This window comes from Desmodus rotundus, chromosome 2 (genome assembly GCF_022682495.2).
Source record: "Desmodus rotundus isolate HL8 chromosome 2, HLdesRot8A.1, whole genome shotgun sequence".
NCBI lineage: Eukaryota > Metazoa > Chordata > Mammalia > Chiroptera > Phyllostomidae > Desmodus > Desmodus rotundus.
This window is the reverse complement of record NC_071388.1, coordinates 171,703,236-171,719,107: the sequence shown is the minus strand read 5'-3', so window position 1 is coordinate 171,719,107 and position 15,872 is coordinate 171,703,236.

Below are 15,872 nucleotides of genomic sequence, written 5' to 3'. Positions count from 1 at the left end.
GATCATCTCAATAAATCTCTCATCCATCTCACACCATGCATAGTGTTAGACTGTTACCAACCATAGTCCCTATGCTGCACTTCACATCCCTATTACTATTCTGTAACAACCGATTTGTACGGCTTAATCCCTTCACCCTGTCCACCCGTTCCCCAACCCTCCTTCCATCTGACAAGAGTCAAAATGTTTTCTGGGTCTATGATTCTGTTTCTGTTCTGCTTATCTGTTTATTTTGTTTTTTCAGATTCAATGGTTGATAGATATCTACATATTGCCTTTTATTGTTCATATATTTGATCTTCTTCTCAACAAAGACCCTTTACTCATGGACATGCACAACAGAGTGGTGCTTGCTGGGATGCAGGTGGTATAAAGGGACTAAGTGGTAATGGCTAAAAATACAATAAAAATTAAATCAAAAAAGAAGATCCTTTAACATTTTATATAATAGTGGTTTGATGGTGATGAACTCCATTAGCTTTTCTTCTCTGGGAAGATCTGTATCTGAAGTTCAATTTTAAATGATAGATTTGTTGGACAGAGTAATCTAGGTTGTAGATCCTTTCTTTTCCTCACTTTGAATATTTCTTGCCGATTCCTTCTGGCTTGCAAAGTTTCTTTTGAGAAATGAGCTGACAGTCTTATGGGAACTCCCATGCTCTTAAGGAAAGGAAGCTCACCCAATTTCTCCACTGAAAGAGGAAAACACTTTACATTATATAGTATCCCCTCATAATTTATAGTAGCACATTTTCACATTAAAGGTTCTGAGATTTCCATGGTAAGGAAATCTATTTAACTGGGTTTAATCCAGTGTTTCCTAAACAAATTTGACTACAAATTTTTTTTTCACCCATGAAAGGATAATACAGTTGTGTTCTCTAGGTAAAGACTAATGACACAAAGACACAAAATTGGTAATTCAATGCGTTAATGAAACCTGACACCTTGGGTGATTAGGCGGATAAAATGAGAAGTAACAGCCTAACTCTATTAGTTCCATAGCCTAAACTTTGAAAAAAAGAGTTCATTGAATTTGAATGTTTCTGAGTGCATGACCTACAAAAACCCCACGTAGATGTCCCAACAAAAAGAAAAATTTTGTTTTAAACCATCTTAGATCTGATGACATTAGCAAAGCAAACTGGATTCTAAATATGTGTCATTTTTTCCTCATTCTATGTGTTTGGATATATGTGTGTAAATGTGTTTGACATTCAAAAGAGGAAGAATTGTTTGTCAAGAACAACTTGAGAGTTAATTTGCAACAACTTAGCACTGGGGATCCATGGATGGATATGGATGACTGAGGTCAACTGAATGCATAGGCTTCTCAGAAGTATTGTTTAGAGCCTTATACTGGGTTGTCAATTTATTTTAGGAAATCTCAGCCGGAGAGTGTCCTTTGCAACCTTGCACTGTAGACCTGGTTAACCCCCTTAAACATTCCTACTGGTGCTGATATAAAGATGGCCCTTGATATCACAGGATGAAGAAGTCAGACTCAGTGGATTCTCTCAATAATTCTAAAAAGTTTTTCTAATAGTTTTGTAAATGGTATCTGCTCTGTCTTCATGATGTTACATTCACAAATGCCCAAATTATTGCCTTTACCCATAATTTTCTTCCATTCTCATTTACCCTAGAAATGCCCTAAAGGACTCAGCTCTGTACATATGTAAAACATTCATCAATACCCACACAGGTTTAACTGATTTTGTTTTTTGTTTCCTTAGCACATTCTTTATTTGTTCTTATTGTTTTGGAGCTATTTGTTCATTGACCATGACATTTGTGGGCTGAATTTTGATGTATCATTTTGACCTTGCTAATATTTATATCTACACCATGTCCAATACATAATAGCACTCATTGTGCCCAGTTAATGTTGGTTGACTGAATGAGGGAATTAACATAAGAAGATTTTATTTTTTAATGTTCCCTCACTCTTATCCAGGCCCAGGTTGTAAGAATTTCAGCTCTCTCTTTCCAGATCATGTTTACAATAATGTCCCCAAAGCACAATCTCAACCTCCTGTTTAGAAAAAGGAGTGCATGCAAAGAACCATACAGTAAGTACATAAGGTTTTTGGGTGTGTCCTACATATCAGGCACTACTCTTTTAATTTTTATTTAATATTGATTATTCAGAATAAATAAAAAGAAATAACTGTGGTTAATAGAGTCTTTTTTAGTGCTTCAAAAGTACCACATTATTTCTTTAGCAGATTAAAAAAAATTTAGGCACAGTATTTTCAACTTGAGAAATATTTCTGAGAGTACCTATTTGTTTTAAAACTTTTATCAAGAACAGAATGTCGTATTATCTTAACAAGATACATACATTGGGTATTAGCCCTAGTCAGTTCCAGGAAAATTGCCAACTGGCAGACAGAAGTTAGGAGCAGGCAGCTGTGACTTCACAAACATTCCTGCATACCCACTAACTCTCCACCTGTTAAAATAGCAGGTGACAGAACAATTAAAATGAATACTGAAAGTCAATACTTACCACTTGCATACTAAAAAATGAGCTATTTATCTCTCTCTTTCACTTAGTTATTTGTACAAATGTCATATATATTTCTTTTTTCTTTTTATTGTTGTTCAAATATAGTTGTCTCTATTCCCCCCCCCCCACTCTCCCCTCCCCACCCCTCCCCCACCTCCCACCCTCAATCCTACAGCCCTTTGGCTTTGCCCATGGGTCCTTCATACATGTTCCTTGAATACCCTCTCCTTTCCCTCATTATCACTCTCACCCCTCCCCTCTGGCTACTGTCAGTTTGCTCTTGTTTCAATGTCTGGTTATATTTTGCTCACTTGCTTATTTTGTTGATTAGGTTCCATTTATAGGTGAGATAATATGGTATTTGTCTTTCACCACCTGGCTTACTTAACTTAGCATGATCCTCTCTCCAGTTCCATCCATGCTGTCGCAAATAGTAGGAGTTCCTTCTTTCTCTCTGCTGTGTAGTATTTCATGGTATAAATGTACCATAGTTTTCTGATCCACTCATTTACTGATGGGCACTTAGGTTGCTTCCAGCACTTGGTTATTATAAATTGTGCTACTATGAACATTGGGATGCATAGGTTCTTTCAAACTGGTGTTTCAGGATTGTTAGAGTATAATCCCAGCAGTGGAATTGCCAGGTCATAGGCAGATTTTCCTGCCTATGTTCTCCTCTAGGACTTTTATGGTGTTGCGACTTATAACTAAGTCTTTTACCCATCTTGAGTTTATTTTTGTGTATGGTGTAAGTTGGTCGTCAAGTTCATTTTTTTCCATGTATCTGTCCAGAACTCCCAACACCATTTGTTGAAGAGGTTATTTTTACTCCATTTTATGCTTCTGCCCCTTTTGTCGAATATTAGTTGACCATAGAGACATGTGTTTATTTCTGGCTTCTCTATTCTATACTGTACTTTGTTTAGGTTCTGACACAACCAAAGGGTTTTAGAGGAGTGATGTTACTACAGCTGCATAGAGAGTGAAATGGTTTCCCAATGTAGATTCCTGACTCTTTGTGGTAAGTTGACCTGTAATATGTTCAGAAACACTTTTAAGAGGTAAGGGCAAGTATCACTGGACTCTAAATGTGATAAAAATGATGATGATGTATAAAGGGACTGGGCATTTAGTAGGTAAGCAACAAGTGCTATTAACCCTCTCCCTCTTGTAAATTAAATACAATATTTGGATACTGGGGAAATGTAAAAACTAAAAACTAACTGGCTTAGTATTAAATCAGTTGGTTTCAAAGTAAATATTCTTATGAATAAAGCAAGAACTGATTCACAATCTTTTCAATGCCTATTTAGCTGTATGGAATTGAGAAAATACTATTGTTAAGTGTCACTCACACCTTTTATGAACTACCCTTATTTTATCACATATCTAGATTAAAATATGTAATGTAACTAAAGGTGCTATCTTGGAATCACTAATATATGAAAAAATGAATGCAACTGATGTTGACTTCTTAGTTTGAAATTGGTATTTTAAAGAAATTCTGAAATTTGATGAATCCATATCATCTCTGAATCTGAGTGTATCCTGTATTTTGAAGATTTGTGTTCTTTTATTCTGTATGACTTAATCAGGGGTTAGGTAAAGAAATTTGACTTTAAGTAATATGATACCTGATATCTAAAAAATATTTTTAAGTTACTCAGTGAAGGAATAACTGTTATTTAAAAGCATTTGAATGATATCTTATGTTTTACAAATTTATGTATCACTTATTATTAAGTAATGAATTCATAAATGAGGCAGGCTTTGCAGTTTGATTAAGAACAGGATAAAACAGATTTTGTGAGAAATATTATAATACAGACTGAGAAAATTTAAGCTTCCTTGATGCCATTGAGGCTCTCTTACACTGTTCCATATATAAAATTCTGAGAGCAGATTGAGTTGTAAGGCATAATAGGTTTAGAATAAAAAATCTGGGTTCTAGTCTCATTTTTTCAGTGACGAACTTCTTAGTTTTTTGTCATCTAAACTGGGTGTGATAATGCCTATTTTATCTGATCATCTCATAGGGCTGGTGATTAAGAGGACACTAGATGAAGGTCAGGGAAATTTAAGAAGTCCATACAAAACAATACAACTTTAAATTAAGAGGGTAGAAAAGGATATAGGTATTTGGAACTATAAAAATATTTTCATTTATAAATCTTGTTATATATTTTTCTTTTTAAAAATGCTTTATTTATTTTTAGAGAGAGGGGAAGGGAAAGAGAAAGAGAAGGAGAGAAACATTCCATGTGCAAGAGAAACAGTGACCAGTTGCCTCTTGCACGCCCCCTACTGGGGCCCTGTCCTGCAACATAGGCATGTGCCCCTGACTGGGAATCAGACCAGGGACCTTCCAGTTTGCAGAATGAAGTCCAACCCACTGAGCCACACCAATCGGTGCAAATCTTGTTAGATTTTTCTTAGGTAAATGTTGATGTTGACTTTCCAAAACCTATCTTTACCTGCTTTTCAGTATATTACACTGTGTTTTGTTCTAAAAGTAAGTATTGACATGCCTTCAATTAATCATTTAAAAAAATAATACCTGTACTTTCACTTTTTACCTTATATGAGTATCATGTAATTTTAAAGAAAAATATAAGTGTTTAATTTTGCTACAAGTTGTTTATTCCTCCTGTTGTCGTTTTAAATACTTCTATCTGTGGAATTTTTCTTATGTTTTAAACTAGAATTGTTGAATGTTCCAAACAGAAGACACATTTTCCATCTCAAAAAATATATTAGCATATTAAATGTAATGAAGAACAATTGTGAATTCTTAATTAGTCTATGCCTGCACTAAACAACTTTTGCTGAATCTATTATGGAATTGGCATTGACACAGACCTTTAGGTTTTTATGTCTTTTAGAACCTGGGATAATATCATAAACCAGTGTATGTTAGATTATATAAAGTATGTGGAAATAAGGTTCCAAAAACTTTTAATGGATTATTTGTGGTGCTTGCTCAGTACAGAGGATAGTTTAATCCATTTAACCATGAAGCTCTTTTATTTCTGATTAGAAAATTTATTTTTAATACCTTTTAAACAGTGTGAAAATAGGTTTCCAGATACTAATGCCAAAATCACACTAGCCCATAGCAAAGGATATAAAGCTATCTTCTTTAAGTCTTTTTGCCGATAATCAAATAGTAAAAGTTTACCAAAGTTAATTTTTTTTTAATTTAAAGAAGTACAATGAATAAATAATATAGTGATTCTTAGGGGGAAAGAAAAACAATGTATTGTCTTTTATATTGAAAAAGTTCTTCAAATGAAATACTTTTGATAAATTTGGGAGTTTCCAAAAGACATCCCTAATTTCCATTTCTCTAACCAAATTCATAATGTTGTTTTTTGTGTTTGGTATCTAACTGTATTCCATAATTTGGAAGGCATATGGGGTATAAGGCAAGCATTGTATGGTAAAGAAGTTAATCTATGCATATATGTGGCATTAAAGGTATATATTAAAATTTCAATGTGGTCCTTTTATTATTTTCTATTAATGTATGCATTGGCTTTACATGAACAAGTCCAATTAATAATCTCCACACTCTGCCTATTTGTCTTTAATTATGGATGGCAATACTGAAAATAATTTGAAAAGTTGTTTTTAAGGACACTGAATAATACAAACATTTTCATATTTGTAGTGACTACAAATATGAGTGACTATTGATACTAAAAGAAAAATAAGCACATATCCATCATTTAACCAAGAGTTTCAAAGAATCATTTACTTGTTTGATGGTTGTTTAAATTTATTCACTACTTATTACAAAAGATTCTGTTACCTTGTCTGTGGTAGTGGTTTTCACTATTAAAATATTTGAATATTGTATACTATATTTGCTACAGTGATCAAGTGTAAGGAGTCTATTGCAATTTTCTCCAAGTAAAACACTTGAGCCAATTAAATTAAATTTTAAGCACCAGTATTTTATAAAAGAAAAGAGGACTATTTATTGAGATTAGTGAGGAGGAAAAGTATGGCAAATAAAATGAAAGGAAGGAAGGAAGGCAGGAACAAAGGAACAAAGGAAGGAAGGAAAAACTCCTATTTTCTCACTCTTTTTCTCATTAGGATATCTTAATGGTGACTTCCTATGATCCTACTTGTTAACACTGTTCCTGTAATACATATTTTGCTCTACCCACTTCTCTCTCTTTTCAGATTGGCCAGATGTTAGTGTAGAAATAGTTATATGATTCAAACTAGGGCAAGTAAAGTCGTTATGTGACATTTTACTAAGTGGAACCTACAGGAAGAATCCTGTCTTTCCTCTTGGACTTCAAATACTGTTTATTTCCAAGAACTTCCAGGAACAGAATCCTTTTCCCATGTGAGAAAACCCAAGAAGTATCTGCGAAGCAAAATGAGTCTTGGAGGGTAAAGTACTCTATTCCAGTCTATGAGAAATCTGAGGTACCCTGTTCTTGCAGGCCTTCATTTAGTTCTCAGAGGTATCGTATACCCTTCTAATCCATCCCACATTTACCTTTAACTATATTGAATCTGGTTTCTTTCACTTGGAACTAAAAATTTCTGCCATAAGGTACATGTCCAAAGAGGGAGTATCAAAAGATACTAGCATGTTTACCTCATAAACCTCTATCAAATCTTACATGGGCGTTGGGAACTCCCTAGCATGGGCTTACTTACACCTATAATGTGAGTGTTACTGGGATTCCTCACTTTTCTTCTCTGACATCAGCATTGGTTATTCAAAGATACAAGCTGTGTATATGCTTTTTTTTTTTTTTCTCTTAAACTGGGTATTCTCAAGTAGATCTAGGAGGATTAGCTTTTCCATTGTTCCCATAGACCTACAGAGCTTTTCTATGTAACTTCTCTTACTCAGTTTCCAAATTCATGTGATAATCAACTATCCTTTTCCCTGTTAGATCTTCTAAATTCTTTTCCAATTAAGTCACAATATTTAACTTACCAGGAAAATTAAAAGATGTTCCCAAGATTACCTATTTAAAGGAAAATTATTTTTTTCATATCATTTAAGCATGATCATCTTTAAAAAAATTTACTTTAGCCCTGGCTGGTGTAGCTCAGTGGATGGAGCCTGCAAACCAAAGGGTTCCCAGTTTGATACAGAGTGCGTGAGAAGTAACCACACATTGATGTTTCTCTCCCTCTCTTTCTCCCTCCCTTCCCCTCTCTCTAAAAATAAATAAATAAAATATCTTAAAAGTAAAAATAAATAAAATAAAAATTTACTTTAGCCCTGTGGAGAAAATCTTTGTTATATCTATATCTATATCTAAAAATCTGTATTTTTGCCTGCATTCTTCTAAGGAAAAAAGTTTTACTTAGTCTATAGCTAATGAATAATTAGACAGCAATTAAAGCAATATAAAAATTAATAAGTAAGTAAAATTTTCTCTAAATCTAAGCATGCAGTTACAAATACTTAATATTCAGGTGAACATCTTATTTTTTTTAAATTAAACTTTCATTTTGAGATAATTGTAGATTTATATAAAGGTCTAAGAAATAATGTGGGGATGTCCATTGTGCCCCTCACCCAGTTTTTCCCATAGCAAAACTATATTACGTTGGGACTAGGAAAGAAATTGACATCGATACCATAAAGATACAGATGGTTTCCATCACTGCATGTCTCCTTTTTAGAGCCACACTCATTTTTCTTCCACCCCCATTTTATCTTTAACACCTGGTAACAGCTAATCTGTTCTTCAATTCCATATTTTTCTAATTTTCTGAATGTTATAAAAATGAAATTATACAATATGTAATCTTTTGGGATTCTTTTTTTGCTTGTCATACTTTACTGGAGATTCGGCCAAGTTTTTACATGTATCAATAGTTTGTTCCTTTTTCTTGCTGAGTAGTATTCCACAGTGTGTGGATGTACCACAGTTCATTGAAGGACAGCTGTGTTATTTATAATGTTTTGACTATTATGAATATTGAATATTGACTCTGTAAACATTATATATATAAACATTATATATAAACATTACATATATATAAAAACATTATATATATATGTGTGTGTGTGTATATATATATATATGCCTACATTTTCATTTCTCTGGGATAATGCCCAGGGGTACATGTTAGTTTTATGTTTAGGGTTTTTGGGGTTTTTTAAAGTAACTTTCAAACCATTTTCGAGAATGCCTGTACCAATCATCATTTCCTTCAGCAATAAATGAGTGAACCAGTTTCTCCATATCTTCAAAAGGTGCTCTCATTATTATTTTTTATCCTTTTTGACAATTATATAATGATATCTTATTGTAGTAGTAATTTCCATTTCCTTAATAGCTAATAATGTTGAACTTTTCAGGTGCTTATTTGTCACCTGTATATCCTCTTTTGTAAAATATTTCTTTACATCTTTTATTCATTTTCTAATGATTTGAGTTTTTTCTATGGAGTTTGGAGAATCCTTTATGTATTCTTTGTTTTCTAGAATCTTATTCTTTGTCAGACATATAGTTTGCCAATATTCAAATATTTCCTCAGTATATGCTTTGTTTTTTCATCTTCTTAACAGGATCTTTTACTGGGTAAAAGTATTTCATTTTAATTAAGTCCAAGTTATCAATTTTCCATTTCTTTATTTATTATTAAAATATTTATTTATTTTTTAGAAATGGGGAGGACGGAAGAAAGAGGAGGAGGGAAACATTGGTATGAGAGAGAAACATCGACGGGTTGCCTCTTGTACATGCCCTGACTGGGAATCAAACCAACAACCTTTCTTGGTTTGTAGGACAATAACCAACCAACTGAGGCACACTGGTCAGATCTCAATTATTCCTTTCATTGATTTTGCTTTTGGTCTAAGAAGTCTTTGCATAATTTTAGATCTTGAAGATTTTTATGTATATGAGCCATAGAAGTTAATGAGCCATAGTGAGTTAATTTTTGTATAAGGTGAGTATCTCAGTTTGAGGTTAATTTGTTATACTATCCATGTCCAGTTGCTTCAGCACTATTATTAAAAAAGGAAGTCTTTTCTCTATTGAATTGCTTTGCATCTTTGTCAAAAATAGGCATGCAAATTTGTATGGATGTATTTCTAAGTTTTCTGTTTGATTGATCTAAGTTAGTTTATATCCCTTTACCAATACTGCAGACTTAATTACTGTTGTTATATGTCTGAAATTGGAGAGTTTAATTCTTTCTAGCTTATTCTTCTTTTTGAATATAGCTTTAGCTCTTGCATTTCCTTTGATTTTCTACATAAACTTAAAATAATCTTAGGTACCCACAACAATTATTGCTAGAATTTTGACAAGACCTCTGTTAAAACTTCATATTAGTTTGAAGAGAATTGACAAATTTATGATGTTGGGTCTTTCAATCCATGAATACAGTCCATGAATATGTCTTTCTATTTATTTAGATCTTCTTTGATTTCTTCACAGAACTTTGTAGTTTTTAGCATGTAAGCCATATGTATATATTTTTTAATTCACATGTAAATAGTTCCTTATTTTGGAGCAATTGTAAATATTATTGAATTTTTAACTTAGACACTCATGTGTTCATCACAAATATATAGAAAACAATTGATTTTTTGTATATTTATCTTGCATGCTTTGAACTTACTGAACTTATTTATTGGTTCTAACAGCTACCTGTGGTATTTTCTAAATAGAAGTCATGTCACCTGTAAATTGGGACAGTTGTATTTTTTCCTTTTTGATCTATTCATTACAAAATGTGATATAAATTATAGTTTGTATTTTTGTCTATATCTTTATTAAGTGGAGGAAGTGTCCCCATACACTTATTTTTTGGAGTGTTTTTCCTTCTTTTAGCCCTTTAATATGGTAGATGATATTGATTGATTTTTTTCTTTTTAAGGTTAAATTAGTCCTGCTCTTCTCCCTGAAATGAACCTTACTTGGTCATGGTACATATGACCATGGTATAACTATTCCTATATATTGCTAAATTGTATATTTTTAAAGCAATGGTGTGTCTGTATTCATGTAGATATTGGTCCATATACCCTACTTTTGGGGCTATTTTCTTTATCTAGTTTTGATATCAGAGGAATACTGGACATGCTTTGTAATATGATTTTTCAAAAGCTCCCAACTTCTCAATTTCTGGAAAAAAATCCTTTTTTTTAATGCATGCACTTGGTGTTATAAAATTTCCTCTCAACATTGCTTAAATCTTTCACAACATAATTATATATTTAATTTTCATTTTCATTTAATTCAGTTCAAGGTATTTTTAATTTCCCTTTAGAATTCCTCTTTGACTCATAGACTATTTAGAAGTAGGTTGTTTAGTTTCCAAGTGTTTGGAGATTTTCTTATCTTTCTGTTGTTGATTTTTACTTTAATTCTATTGTGTTCAAAGAACTACTCTGCAAGATTTAAACTCTAAATGTTTTGAGGTTTGCTTTGTAGCCCAAAATGTACTGATTCCTGCTTTCTTTATTTACAAACTGCTTATATTGTTATATTTAAAATTAGTTTTTTATAGACATCATATAAATGGATAAAGTTTTTTTTTTAAACCTATTTACCAATTACTGTCTTTCAGTTGGGGTAGTTAAATCATTTTTATTTAATGAAATTACAAATTTGCCGATAAGTATGAATGGATAGCTTAGTATTACCAAATCAAGGAAATATCAAAGTATGAATGATAAAAATAAGAAAACAAAATAATTACCCCAGAAGTAAAGTCTTTATTTGAACATCACTTAATTGATGTTCTCAGATATACATGATTTGAGAAAATACTGCTCTGTACAATATTAAGAAAAATAATATTTCAATAAAGGAACAATCTAAGAACATGAATTGAGTACCTGGAAATAACATTATTTTTATGATCAAAACAGAGCCATAGAAAACTAAGAGATTTTAGGTATATAAGTAACATCTATAATTGCAGTCTTAAGTGAGTATCAGAGACTAAGGCCTCTCTGTCATCCCTGCCTATTACCCACTGTATAGAATGCCCTCCAAACCCCCTCAGGGTTAAAATGAAATGAAGGGTATATCCAACAATGGCAAAAATACAAAAAGAGAAAAAGTGTGACTAATTGTTTATCTGAGAAGATAGAGATTCAATAGTTCTAAAATTTCTTCAATAGGAATATCAGAAGGAGAGGGTAAAGAGATGAAAACAATCTAAAATATAATTGAAGATAATTTTCTGAAAATTAAAAAATGGCCCTGAGTGCCTTGAGAAAATAATGGGGTAGACCTTACACACACACAGATAAAAATAAGACGGACTGACTGCACATTATCCTGACAAAAATTTTCATACATCAAAAGATTTAAGAAATCCTAAGGTTTTCAGTGACTAAAAGGAGCTTCTGACAAAAAGGCAAGAATCCCTAATATTGGATTTCTCAGTGACAGAAGTTGTGATGGAGTAATGCAGAAAGAACACAACAGAGCCATAATCTTAAATTTATAAGTGAACATGATTTTGAACCTCAATTCTGATAAGTCTTATTTGTATTCTTAATAGAAATCCTATTTTTATTAGGGCAAAATAATGAAAGTTTTAATATGCTAAAACTCAGAGAATTTACTTACACACATAACCCAGAAAAAAATTACTTAAGAAGGTGCTTTAGAGAACACAAAATGCATGCAAGGCAAATTATTATTATCTATGCTTTTGAGGTTATTTATGTTTACTTGTTCAAAATATGTACTATGTAATGGTGTGTTGCTGTGTGTCTCTTTCTAACTTTGTGGTCAGTGATGGCACTTAGGTAGCTTGAAATCAGCTCATGTAGAAGTCAGGACTTGATTCAGTGTTTTGTTGTTTGCCTACACTTAAAGTGGTGGAGAAAATGTAAATCGTGCAGATTAAAGTATGCCATGTCTAGTGCTGAAGCTGAAAGATATTTTATTGTAGTGAATATGATTGATTAAGGCAAGAAATAGTCTAACAGCAGATGACAAATAAGATTTAATGACAATGCATTTATTGGGGAAAGAACTACATAATTAGGCTGAAACTCCATTGGTTGAGTTATGGTTAGATTATAACCCCAGCTTTTCCACAGATAAAATTGTTTTGACAAAAATCCATGAAAGCATTCAATAAAAATTAATAAATTAGAAAGATATACAATAAAGATCATTGTATATTCTATTATTATTTGTAGATCACTAAAATGTATTAAAACTTATGTAAGCATATTAACACATATATTTTTTCTCCAAAGAGCCAGTTGTTAAATATGTACCAATGGACTACATGTTATAAGTGATTTTAATTTCCTTTTTTAATGGCCTTCTATGTCTGAATTAAATATACCTTTTACTTTTAAAAGTCAAGATGCATATTCTGTTGGATCTACAACTGAATGGAATACAACATAACTTTAGCTCTTTGCTTTGAATTTTTCTAATTGTGATAGTAATAGCGCAAGAATGTGACTATTAAGGTGGTGTTGAATGAGCTGTCAAGTTTAGAAAGGAAAGTGAAGTTTCATGAGCATATGTAACATGTACAAGGCCCACTTATATGTATACATATATATAATCCTATTTACTACCCATTACAAACCTACAAAGCAGGTATTTTTGAGTTAAAGATAGGTAGACAGCAAGTTCAGAGGTTTGAACTGGAAAAATTCAGATTTCAGGAGGCTAAGGGAAATGGCATTTACCAGATCCTCTTCCTAATCTTAACTAAGCATGTCCAGAAATGCTATTTTGCCAATATATTGAAATTGAATGACTCAGGGAGATTCAACCAAAAGATATTGAACTGCAAATCAGAATTCCAGCGTATTAAGTTAAAAGGAGGAAGGTGACCATCAACACGAAGTCCTGAGCAGCTGGACCGGCGGAAGCTGTCTAACTTATCAGGCGGGTGTTTCCTAAGTCTGGAATGAGGGCAGGAGTAATCAACTACATGATTTTAATGTATAATAACTTTATGTTTCAATATCCTAATACCTCTATTCCCATAACAGGAATAAACATACCATAGAATTTGGATATTTGATTGATTTTGATGGAGTTTGCAAGGCCTTGGTAACTCTATTGCTGATATTCTTTTCCCTTAGTTATACTGATACTTGCAATCTTCCTATTTTAGACATCTATGTATTGATTTATAACTTGTCTATCAAAGATCAACCTTGGTACACTTATTTGAGTCCTTTATGTGAGAACTATGATATTTTCTCCTACCTATTAAGGATATAAATTCTTCCAATTACCCATGCCCTCCTCAGAGACTCTGAGAATGTGAGCGGAGAGAGTGGTCACAGATGCTATGTGTATCCTTGTGTGTGGAAGTGCTTACTGGCACTCTACTGGGAGTGACAAATTGAAGGAGCTGGTGGGCATTGTCAGGAGCTTATTGTACAGCCTGTTTATAGGTCAATTGTTAGAGACATGGGTACTGCTTCCATGATTCTTATATTCTTTATTTACTTTTGTTCAAATTCAGATTTCTTTTTTTCTTAGCCTATGCTTAACAAATAAAGTAAATTAATGACTGGGATTCATTTTACTATTTTATGTATTTCTGGGGGTTGGATTCACTTTTAGCTAGCTGAGCCAAAGTTAATTTGCTGGCCCTAAAAATTTCAAAACCGGTACCAATTCACCTGATGGCAGCAAATGAGGAAATTATGAGGTCCAGAGAAGACCTAATAAAAGTGTTCATGGGTTTTACCCATTTTAAACTATTTATATAGCCTCTAATATGATATTTCATATATACAGTTGTGAGTATCTGAAACAGAGTTTACAAGGCTGAAGAATTAGTGGGAATGGTAGAATCTATAACATCACCAGAAGCCTCATTCAGTCAGGATTTGGGCTTCAAGGTTATGACAATGGGGCGATCAGGTATCCATGGCAAAAGCAGCCAAAGAGACCTCTGTCAAAATGAGAGTGGAATGGCAGATAAAGTTTGAGTTGTCAAAGTTGTCTAAAACTGAAGGTTATTTAGTGCTTGCCTGAATTATTCCGATCAATTTGAAGCCAAAAGTGGCGTTGGAGGATAATCAGAGGGATTTGATACTTAGGCAAAGAGAGAGTTGCAGATGGCACATGCACTTTTTCTTCCAAGATCACTTCTTTTAAAAGGTGCAAACTTTCAGCTATAAAATAAATGTCATGGAGATATAATGTACAGCATGGTGATTGTAGTTATTGCTGTAACATATATTCAAAAGTTGCTAAGAGGGTAGATCTTAAACATTCTCATCACATGAAAAAAATTGTAAATACGTATGGTGACGAATGTTAACTAGGCTTATTGTCGTAATCATTTTTCAATATATACAAATATCAAATCATTCTGCTGAACACATGAAACTAATAAAATTTTATAATCAGTTATACTTCAATAATAAAGCCCACCTTTATTACTCTCCAGACAGCATCTCGGTAGAAAGGATCATCAAGAGAAACAGGCATTTTAGATTTCTGGTAGGGATCCAAGCCAATGAAATAATGACATGTTTAAAAAATTTAAAAGGCAATTCAGGGGAAGTGTATGTATACATATTATGGAAGTGATTTTTTAAAAAGTGCTCCCTACTCCTATTCCAACATTTCAGATATGCTTACTAATCAGTGTTATTAATATCATACATTTTCCTTGGTATGGAAATCAGTGACAGACCTCTAACTGTCTGGACACAGCTTCTACACTTTCTTCTTAGCATTTTTCAGTGATGCCTTAAAAAAAGGGTCTGAGTGGAATGTAAAGTAAAGAAAAAGGCCATTGATGTTTAATCCCAGATGATTTTCTATCCTGTTTTAGATTCAGACTTCTTCCTTATACTTGTATCTGGCTCTTTGCAGATGCCTTCATCTAGTATAAGTGATCATTGCATTTATTTCTGATCAAAATATAAATCCTTAATGTAAAATATAAAGCTATAAATTTTATATAACATCAAAAATGGTTAAATAGAATGTATTTTAATAAATTTTCTCAACTCTCTAACTTCTAAGTCACCCTAGGATAGTGTGTGTGTTTGTGTGTTTTTGAGCTTTATCCCTTGCACTTACTTCTTAGAGTGGACTATTGTCATGGGTAAGGTATCTCAGAAGAAATTTGACCTAAGAGTTTTCTCTAAAGTCTTCTTTCAGCTCTGCCTATCAGTGATCAGATTGCAGGTCTCTATGAAAGACAATTTTATCCATCACTCCCCTGCCTGTTCATCCCTCCACAATTGCAAATAGGTTTCAATATAGAAGGCAACCACTTTTTTAGGCTAGTTATATCACCTTAATTTCATCATTACTTAGTATATGAATTTTTTAAAGCTTTAAGTCCTCTCATTTACTTTGAGCTGCTATTCTTATGGTTCACATATATTTTTCATAACTGA